The sequence below is a fragment of the Rattus norvegicus genome, chromosome 14, assembly GCF_021556685.1.
Source record: "Rattus norvegicus strain SHRSP/BbbUtx chromosome 14, alternate assembly SHRSP_T2T, whole genome shotgun sequence".
Taxonomy (NCBI): Eukaryota; Metazoa; Chordata; class Mammalia; order Rodentia; family Muridae; genus Rattus; species Rattus norvegicus.
In genome coordinates, this window is record NC_141547.1 from 6,325,236 (window position 1) to 6,332,203 (window position 6,968).

General features: G+C 44.5%; 1 pseudogene; it reads left to right on the forward strand.

Annotated features, from left to right (window-relative positions):
• The first annotated feature begins 2,326 nt into the window (after positions 1-2,326).
• On the forward strand, positions 2,327-2,717 carry Ndufb4l1 (NADH:ubiquinone oxidoreductase subunit B4-like 1; annotated as a pseudogene).
• The last annotated feature ends 4,251 nt before the right edge of the window (positions 2,718-6,968 follow it).

The window sequence follows — 6,968 nt, forward strand, 5'->3', positions numbered from 1 at the left end:
TTAGCAGTTAGACGCTCTAGACTTGGGCCCTATTTCTGTGGAATATAACTATACATATGGGAGCATCATTCTCTGATAAAACAAATAAATGAGGATATAATGAAAAGGCCCAAGAGCACGAGTTGTAAATCTTAAGGGGCTTTCTTATGTGCACCATAAACAGAGTGAAGACAGTGCCTGTTTCGTTAGTCCTGACAAATTAGCTATTAGCTTTCAGGGTGGAAGCTTACTGGATTACCCACTGGCTGACAGATTCTAATCTCCAGTAGAGGATTACTGAACCACAGTGGAGGAAGAGGGAGGAGAAAGATGTTTCAAATGAATTAATTAAATAATTTGTGGAAATATAGAAATCTATTGGATTTCTTCGTGGGTATTTCACAGTTAAATTTTTAAAAAGTATAATTTGGATCTTAGCATGTGTGGGGAGGGCCTAATGAAGTCTGATTCTGTTTGAGGCGATGTTGACACCTGGTAGCTGCTAGGGGGAGGGAGACTTAGCTTTCTTCAGCTAAGAAGAGGAGCAGGTCCCTAGAGGCTACCAAGCCTCCAGTAGATTGTCATAGACTCATGCACATACAAGCAGCACGATCTTAGTGTTCTATCGCTGTGAAGAGACACCATGACCAAGGCAACTCTTGTAAAAGGAAGCACTTAATTGGGTCTGGCTTATAAGTTCAGAGGATTAGTCCATTATCGTCATGGCAGGAAGAAATGGAAGGAAGTATGCTGGCAGACATGGTGCTGGAGAATTCTACATCCAGATCTATAGGCAGTGGGGGGAGGGGGGAGAGAGAGAGAGAGAGAGAGAGAGAGAGAGAGAGAGAGAGAGAGAGAGAGAGGGCCTGGATTAACCTATCCCCAGGGACATACTTTTCTCAACAAGGCCACAGCTGTAAACAAACTTCTGGCTACTTCTGGGTTTCCTTTTCACTACCCTTCTCTACCCTACTTCACCCTTCTAATCTTCCAACACTAGGTAGGAGAGAAAGAAGGCTGGAGCAGAAAGGGGCCTTGATATCCTTAGATTACTTCCTGCTGTGTAGGGGCATTGAGTTTCTTGGGGCAAGTTTGATCTTTGCTGCCAGGATACCTGACTTCTTCTCATCTCTTTGGATTTATATACCCTTTCAAGAGTTCCCAGAATTCCAAACGACACGCACTTGTGAAAACTATCCATGGCTGGTAAAAATCACACCCCTGCCATAGCACGAGGCTGTGGACAATCTAAACCAGCCTCATATCCACACCTGGAATCAAAACAAGACATACTCCTATGTTTCTGTGTTTTAAATAAACCAAAATTCCTACCACACACACCTTCTAATCATTCTGAAGCAATGCCGCTCCCCAGTGACTAAGCATTCAGGTATAGGAGCCTAAGAAGGCCATTCTTATTCAAACCACCACAAGCACAAAATGCACTCCATGAGTTTGCAACAAAGAGAGAACACAGGAAATTGGGAGGGAAAAGAGGTGATAGGGGAGGAATCAGAGGGTGGACGATCAGAACACATATGCATGTATGGAATTCTCAAACAATAAAGAAATGAAGTGTAATTTGGAATAAAGTTGGAGTATCTCATTATTTGTCTTTTTTGCATTTTTCCCTTGTCAAACACTTGTTTTAAACCATGTATGTTTATATATCTGTGTGTGGATTTGGGCATGTGAGTGCAGGTGTCTTATGAGGCTGGAGGTGTCAGATCCCTTGGATCCTGGAGCTTCATGACAGTTTACACACATGTACATGAACACACACTCTCATACACACGTGTACACATGCACAAACACGTGCACAATTCACACACACGCACTTGTGTGTACACATGTGCACACACTCTCACAGCGTGCACGCATGCACACCCACATGTGTACACACAAATGCACACTCATACACCATGCACACACATGCACACACTCACACACGTGTACACATGTGCACACACACACACACTCCATTCTGATTGCCGGCATACCTCCCTACCCTCTCTTATTTCCCTCCTCCTCTCAATTCCTTTTCCTCTTCCCTGCAAGTGTCTTTCTCACATTCAGATCTTTGACTTGTGACCCACTGAGTTTAACCCAGGCAGCCAGTGCGACCATGAGTTGGAGCCACAGAAACTAGCCTTAGAGAAGGTGGTGTAAATGTCCGTGCACAGCCAGTACTTATTCTTAGCACCGCAGCAGCTCAGAGTCTGCAAAGAGAGGCTGCTCTGACTAATGCAGAGGGTAGCAGAGCGTTTGCCTATGGTGTAAGTACACCTCCTGGAAGGCGTTTGGTGTTATGCTGATGTTTTAAAAAGTATAATTTGGGGGAGCCAAGATGTCATTTTCCAAGTATAAGCCTGCGCCCCTGGCCACTCTCCCCAGTACCCTCGACCCTGCCGAGTATGACGTGTCTTCGGAGACCCGAAAGGCGCAGGTCAAGCACATGAGCATAAGGGCCTGGCTTAAACGGGAATATCTGCTTCAGTACAACGACCCCAAATGCCAAGCGCACATCGAGGATCCTGCCTTGATTCGTTGTACCTATGCAAGATCAGCAAATGTTTATCCTAATTTCAGACCCACTCCCAAGAACTCACCCTTAGGAATGGTGGCAGGTTTAGGGCCTCTCATCTTCTGGTATTATGTTATCAAAACAGACAGGGACAGAAAGGAAAGACTTATCCAGGAAGGAAAACTGGACAGAAAATTTAGCATCTCCTACTAAGTTCGGCAAGGATACCTCTGTTCTTGCATTAATAAATTTCCTATTAATTAAAAAAAAGTATAATTTGGAAGAAAGTTGGAACATTACATTTTCCTTTTCCTTTTTAATATTCTTAAGTGTCTAGATGCAAAAAAAAGAGATAATTTATCCACTATGAAATAACTTCTACCTGAGCTTCTCCATGCCTTTTAAAAGTAGAGGCCTCAGGACACATCTTGTCTCCCGCACTTGTGCAGAAGGCACAGGGCAGCGTATGTTCCCTTCTGTCAGGCAGGTCTAGATGGAAAAAGCAATTGTGTACTATGCTTACAGTGTAGAAAACAGATGACTTTGTGTACATATATATCAAAAATAATATACTAATATACATTTTAGAGTCACAACAACAGCAAAACCTTAAAATTGAAATCTTTCCATTTGAAGCCCTTTTTTGCAAGGTCGGGGCTTTCGGATGTGTCTTGGCTTCCCTCTAGTGGTAGCTGAGGCAAATTGAATCAAAACCGGTCTTTTTTTGAAATTTTACTTATTCCCCTCTCTTGTTAAAAAAATAAATATTAAGTCAGGATACAAAGTGTGGGCTCCTTCTGGGATCCTCTTACCTATGTCTTTTTTTTTAAAATAGATTTATTTATTTTTATTTATATGAGTACACTGCTGCTGTCTTCAGACACACCAGAAGAGGACATCAGATCCCATTACAGATGGTTGTGAGCCACCATGTGGTTGCTGGGAATTGAACTCAGGACCTCTGGAAGAGCAATCAGTGCTCTTAACCACTGAGCCATCCCTCCAGCCCCTTACCTACGTCTTTATACTTGGTTTTTGCTCTCTCCCCTCCGTGGGCCTTCATCTCCCTCCCTATAGATGGTTCCCCCCTCTCCTCAGTAAAGCTTATTTATTTACATAAGAATAAGAATTTGAATACTTAAATATCAATAAAGATGGCTGGATTATATATGCAGGCAAACCAGAGGTTTTGGAATATCTTAAATGCACAGGTTACTTTGAATTTGTTTTTCCAAAGTTTTCCAGGATGTTTTTACTGTTATTTGAACTTTTCTCGCATATATTTTTTGATGATGCTAGTGTGTGAATGTACGTGTATTTATTTTCACAAAAAAATCAGTCCTATGTTCAGATATAGATGTCAATTTTTTATGCCTTATGTAATACACAATACACATATATGTTACACATGTTTTGCAAAAAAAGTTAAGTTTTGGGAAGAAACCACATTCAGATTTTTTTTTGGTAAACATTAATATATTACAAAAGTGCTAATTCTAAACCTTAACTTTATCAACCCTTTATCACAGGGAGTTCAGAAGACAGAACAACATTGGTGTCTTAGTTAGGGTGGGTCTGGGGACCGAACCCAGGGCCTTGCGCTTGCTAGGCAAGCGCTCTACCACTGAGCTAAATCCCCAACTTTAGTTAGGGTTTTTATTGCTCTAATAAAACACCGTGACCAAAAGCAGCTTGGGTTGGAAAGGGTTTATCTTGTTTACACTTCTACATCACAGTTCATTTTGGAGAAAATCAGAGCAAGAATCTGGAAGCAGGAGTTGGTGCGGAGGCTGGTGGAGGAGTGCTGCTTACTGGCTTGCTCCCCTTGGCGTGAGGTGTGGCACCGCCCACAGTGGGCTGAACCATTCCACATCAAACCCTAGGAAAAGACCTCACAGCGCTTTCTAAAGCCCAGTGTCATGGAGACAGTTTCCTAGTTGTCGTTCCCTTCTGCAGATGACTCTAGCTTGTGTTAAGCTGATATAAAACTATCCAGTGCAGTGGGGAGATGAACTGAAGGAGATCAGCTAAACCAGAAACTACATCACTACCACCATCATAAATAAGTGATAGAGCCGAGGGCCTCCCATGTGCTCAGTAAGCAATCTGTCTCTGAGCTAGACTCCCCTTCAACAGATTTTACATAAAGCACATGGAGCCACATCCCTGCAATCCTGCACGGTCTACCTTTATTTTAATTATTTTATTAAAATAATTTTTAATAATAAAGATATTTTAATTTTGATTAAAATAATCCTGTGAGTATTTGTGAGACTTTTGAAGACTGTTGAAAACCGCACGCACGCACGCACGCACGCACGCACGCACGCACGCAAGCACGCGCGCGCACGGGTCCCTATGCGTGTACATGCATCCAGTGTCTACTGCAGGGTGCCTTCCTCAATCTTCCTCTACCTTATCTTTGAGGTAGGCTCTCCTCACCGAGCCCAGGGCTCCCTGTTTTGCCCAGTGAACTCCAGGGACTCGCCTTTTGGCCATCTCCCAATGCTGGGGTTAGAGACTAACACTGCAGAACCCAGCTTTCATGTGGGTGCCGGGGATCCAGGCTTGGATCTTCCTACTTACAGAGCAAGCACTTTACCCACGAAGCTACCTCCCTGTTATTAAGGAATATTTTTTATGTGTGCAGGGTTAAAAATCAGGGAGCGTCTGAAAGAAAAGACACCTCTTACTCCAGGGTCTTGTGTAACTTCCTGGTTGACTGAGAGTCAGGACTTGAACGCGTCAGATAAAGAAAAGACGAGCCTCAGAGATGGGGCAGGTTTTCCTAAAAACACCGAAGACAAGATGTTAAAAGCAACGAAGGAAGGATGGCAGGGGAGGGTGTTTGTAACCCTTGGCTTCGCCGTGTTAGAACTCCCTCTTACCCCCAATGGAAACACGCATCCCACAGAACCACTTGTGAGAGGACGTTCCTTAAGACAAGAAAAGTAAGTAGCCAAGTCGGTACTGTTTTCCTCAATTTTAAAACTTTATCTGAAATTTAAGCCTTTTAAACCTTGTTCTAGGATGGTACTGGGGCCATTGTCAGTCACAGGCTCAGATGTACCAAACTCAATTAGTCTTTCCACTCACATCTGGAGCCTTCAGATATAATTACTGTTGTGTTTTATAAAAGAGAGAGAGGGGGGAGGGAGGGAGAGGGAGAGAGAGAGGGAGAGGGAGAAAGGGGGTGTGGAGGAAGGAGGTGCCTCTGAGGGCCCATGCTGAGCTTCCTTTTCCCCTGAGGTACCAGTACACAGAATAGTGTAGCGTAGTGTAGTGTAGTGTAGAGTTTATTTAGAGCATGGGGAAGGGAGTTGAGAGTAGAGACAGAGAAAGGCAGAGAGAGAGAGAGAGAGAGAGAGAGAGAGAGAGAGAGAGAGAGAGAGAGAGAGAGAGAGAGAGAGAGGAGAGAGGAGAGAGGAGAGAGAGAGGAGAGAGAGGGGAGAGAGAGGAGAGAGAAGAAGAGAGGAGAAGAGAGGAGAGAGAAGAGAGAAGAGAGAGAAATTGAGAGAGAGTAGAGGCCGGCCATGAGCATGTGGAGAGAGAGGGGAGGGGAATGAAGAGGGTAAGGAAGCAAGTACAGGAAGAGAAGAGGGCAAGAGAGAGAGGAGGGGGCAAGCAGTCCCTTTTATAGTGAGTCAGGCACACCTGGCTGTTGACAGTTAACTGTGGGGCAGGGGAGCCTAGACAAAATGCCAAAAATTACCACCGCTGTACTGTTTTTTTTTAAAAAGATTTATTTATTTTATTTATACAAGTACACTGTAGCTGTCTTCATGCACACCAGAAGAGGGCATTGGATCCCATTTACAGATGGTTGTGAGCCACCATGTGGTTGCTGGGAATTGAACTCAGGACCTTTGGAAGTCAGTGCTCTTAACCACTGAGCCATCTCTCCAGCCCCCCGCTGTACTGGTTAAAGCAAGCCACAGTCGTGGTTTTATAGCTTCTTTATAGCTATGGATAACCAGCTATACAATCACTGTAGGTGATAACAGAAAGTGTTTTGACTTGTGCTGTATGTCCCCAAGTAGAATGGTAACTGACCTTCACCAGTGAAGGGACGGACTTGATAGTGAGGTGAGAGCAAGCAGAGCAAGAGGACGGGAGCTTCCTCCTTCCTCGTCCCTGTGTAGGCTTCCAGCTGCAGGCCTGGCCCAGATTAGAGGTGGGTCTTCCCACTTCAGATTAAGCAGGAGTCCCTCCCAGACATGCCTCTCCAGTTTTGGTTTTAGTCAGTGGCAGATGTAAACAAATCGACCATTAAGAATAGCCACCTCACCGGAGACTGGCTGGTCCCAGTTGGCATCCTTCACTCTCTAGGAGCCCATGAGCTGTTGCCTAGCGTTTCTTGGCTCTGCTCCGGGGATCTACCATTCAGCAGCTTTGAGCAGGTTAGTGCTGGCCCCGAGGGTGTTGGTCTCGGCTTTGTGGATACAGCAGAACAAGGCTGGATACC